The following is a 4,321-nucleotide window of genomic DNA, read 5'->3' as shown; positions in this document are numbered from 1 at the left end:
AATTTATTGGTATGAATATTATGAAAATATTAAAATAATAGAAAATATAGAAAATTAATTGCCCATATATTTCAATATTTGATCCGCCTAATTTTATCAAGTCGATTCGTAAAAACGTTTTTACGGAATTTAACATTATTTCGTAATATGTTATATAAACGTAATTTTAAAATTAATATCAATACTTGTTACTAAATATAACATCTTATTTGTTTCAATAATATGACTACATATTATATCTATGTTATGCCTCCAAAAAGTAATATTTAATTAAGTACCTACTACCCATAGGCGCAAATAGGGGGGGGGGAGGCTTCAGGGGCTAAGCCCCCCAAACATTTCTTACGTTTTTTTTAAGCTTATTTAATATTGTCAAAGTAAGGCTTTAGCCCCCCCCCCCCCCCAAATCTCAAACATTATTTGTGCCTATGGTACCTATATATCATTGACGTTACTTAATTACCTACTTATTAAATAAGTATTGTACCTTATAATATGATCAATAAAATGTTATTAATTTAATAATATTCATAAAATGCTCAGTGGCTTTAGACATCTAAAGATTCTAATTTTAAAACTTATAAGCTTTAAATTATTATAAATTGAATAAATAATTGGAAAATAAATAGTACTTTATTTTGATGTAATTCAAAAACTAATAACAGTAGATACTTGAAATGTACCAACACCATATGTTTATTTTATCATTTTATATAAATGATAAAAATATGTTCAAAATATTTTAACTCTTTTTAAACTATTATTATAAATATTTTCAATTTTCAATTTTCAATTTTTTTAGTTTTTTTCTACATACATATTAAAGTTAATAACATTTTATTCGTTAGTTCAAAAAGCTTGAAAATTCAATACGAGGTTCCTTTGTTATCAAAAAGTATTAAAAATACATATAGATAAATTTTTTTTTATAAGCCTTAACAAAATTTATCAAATTGAAAATTCACAAGTTATTTTGCAGTTAAAAATGGATAAATATTAATTTTTTATATCTAAGGATTAACAGTTAAAAACAAGGTTCAACCTAAGTAATTCATACTGAAACCAAAAAAAATCTAAAAAATCAAACCATTTTTATTATACTTCAAATTTCTCAGTTTCTAAGTTCTATAATTTTAAATTTGTACAAAATTACATATTAAATAACCAAGAATTACGATTATAGTTATTTTCTTGTAACTTAAAAATATTATTCATGGGTACTTGAAGCTTCCAAAGTATAATATTATATACAAATATGATAATAGTAATATGCAAATATTTTATGAGGACGCCACACCCGTATGTGTTGTCACCGCCTTACAAACGCGTAACATACCAAATTTACGCTCAGAAATTCAAGTTTTATGCCGTTAGCTTAAAAAATAGAGTGAATTGGATTATGAAACTTGATGATAAGAACATTATCTGTGTTTTTTGGAAGTTTTTTTACGATAATTCAGTTTGTCAGTGAGTTATGAATTTTTAATTTACACTTATTATACACGTATAACTCACTTAAAAACTGAATCATTGTAAAAAAATGTCCTATTTCATAATAGGTCAATTCGCTCTAATTTTTAAGCTAACGGTATTAAACTTGAATTTCTGAGCATAAATTTGGTTTGTTACGCGTTTGTAAGACGGAGACAACACATGCGCGGGTGTAGCGTCCTCTTATTGATATTATTGTGAAGAAAATAATTTATATACTATAGCCTATTTGCGTTGAACCTCCTTGTTTTAAATTTTCAATCCTTAGTTATAAAATTTAAGCATTTTATAAATTTTGAGCTACAAAATCATTTTTAAATTTTAAATTCGATGAATGTTGACAAAAATCAAACTTAAAATGCTTATAAAAAAAAATTGCGACTTCGTATTTTTAAATTTTTAAACTATAATATGTCGTACACCCCACGAACCTATGTAGGTACCTAAATATTATGTCCACGTTACAATGTCATATACGACGTTCGATTAAGAGTGAGTGGGTGACCGAACTTAATCTACAGGTATAACAATTTATTTTGGTCAGTTTCTATATGACCACAGGTTATGCGATCATATTAATTATAATTTATATATAGGTATAGGTATAGATGATATTATATAATTACTTTTTGTTTACGCGGCTCAGGAGTCAGGACTAATATGATATTATAATATGTATATTTAGGATTTAGACATATTGTTTCAACTATAAATATTATTGTATTCTGCAATGTCTATTTAAAGAAATATATAATTTTAAAACCTGTCAATATAAATGTATATTATGTTTATTTAAGTGCATTTCATTAAAAAAGAAAAAGCGGCTATACTTATAAGTGTGTGTCGCTTTGCTGTACGCAGTAGGTTACAAGTGGGTCACTGTATAATGGATTGTATTAAATTTGAATTCAATATCATATCATTGTATACGAAGAATAGTTCTGAGTGCGACAGTTTGTCAGTCTGGAGTACTCATTTTTCATTAAATTTATAATATTAATTCAATTTAATATTTTCGTTACTCAGTCAAGAATCTTATAAAACTCAATACAACGTCCATCATATCGTCACCAAAGAACCATCGTGGCAAATCTCAAAAAATCTAAATTTGGGTTTTATAATATATTTTGATTTGGATTCGTATTTTGAATACTCCTGAATTGACTGTGTAATTTTAATTGTGCGGCATGTGAGCCGTAGGTGTCTTAATCTCTGTATATAAATATACGAGACTATCCTGAGGGACTGATTCATATTCAACGCAGAGACAAACCTATTAGGGCTATCGATTTGAAATTTTGAGGGTAGATTAATATTAGAATTTCACAGTGCACTCAGAAAAGATTTTGCAAACTTTTGATTTTAAGGGGTTAAAATTGGCAAAAAACGTACTTATTTGTGTAAATGTTATACCTAAATGGTTGCTATTGGTAGCCTATAAAAGAAATTATTTGTAGGAACAAGTATTTATTTATTATTGGTTGCCATTGGTTATTCGGGCAGATCAGGTACAAGCTTGCATAGTTGCATCAAATCGAATTTTAAATTCTGAGCGTAGCAAGGAAGCTATTGGTTTTTTTTTTTTTTTTTTTATGTCCTATATACAAAATTTCTACCAGAAGGAGTGCTTCGATTTCAACATATAGTAGCTTATCTTTTTGAAAATTGGATCAAGATGGTACTTTAAAGAGGTCATTTATCGATTTTCTCAATATATTATATTAAATGCCACCGAAAAAACTACCGAAAAATTACGAAAAAACGCTAAAAATGGGATTTTAATTTCTAACGCTTTGTATATCACCATAGAAACGATAAAAATGATAGGTATATTATATATTATTCACTTTCATGATAAATAATATACATATAAATATCAGACTGACAAACCGTCTCCGCTCAGAATCGTTTTTCTTATACAGTGATATTATATCATTGAATTTAAATTTAATACTATCCATTATACAGTGACCCACTTGTAACCTACTGTACAGCAGAGCGACATCCACTTACCCACCTTTTTTTATAATAATTATAATTAATCAATAAAACTATGATGCCATAAATATTTTATTATCAGGAAAAAAGAAAATGCCAGAAGAATACTTCAATTAAATGAAGATGTAGGTGACCAAAGTTGAAGAATTTTCAGCTGAATTCAATACTATATTTCTTATTTTTATTTCCTATTACACACAAGTTTCCTAATATATGTTTTTATTTTTTATTTATATAAAAGACTGATGATCAGTATTTTCCTACAATAATTATAATATTAAAATTCTAATTTTTTATTCCTAATAATATATTATAATGACTTTAATTAATATTGTATTAACTTATATTATATTCTAATAGCTGAAGTTATTAACTATTATGAAATGTTATTTCATAATTATTTATACATATTTATTTGCAAGGTTGCAAGATTGTTTTTTGAATAATAATAAACATTAATATTATTACCAATAATATCTATATTATTTATTTATTATATTATATCTATGTGATAAATTATAGCTAAATTTTTACTGCACTATATATATATATATATATAGATTAAAAAGTTATATAAAACTATACATATAATATAGATGTCAACCTATAATATATTATCTTGTAATTTGAAATTCTAAAATATTATTATGGTATATATTATATATACAACTGTTATGCATCCCGTACATAACATTTTAATAATGTTATACCTAAATAGTTACGCATAGGTGATCAACAATAGCATTCCTGTTATACATTATTATATATTAGAAGTATAACTATGTAACATTAATGATATATAAAATAATGTAAATTTGTTTGTTATGAAAAA

The sequence above is a fragment of the Acyrthosiphon pisum genome, chromosome A1 (genome assembly GCF_005508785.2).
Source record: "Acyrthosiphon pisum isolate AL4f chromosome A1, pea_aphid_22Mar2018_4r6ur, whole genome shotgun sequence".
Taxonomy (NCBI): Eukaryota; Metazoa; Arthropoda; class Insecta; order Hemiptera; family Aphididae; genus Acyrthosiphon; species Acyrthosiphon pisum.
This window is presented reverse-complemented; position numbering follows the sequence as displayed.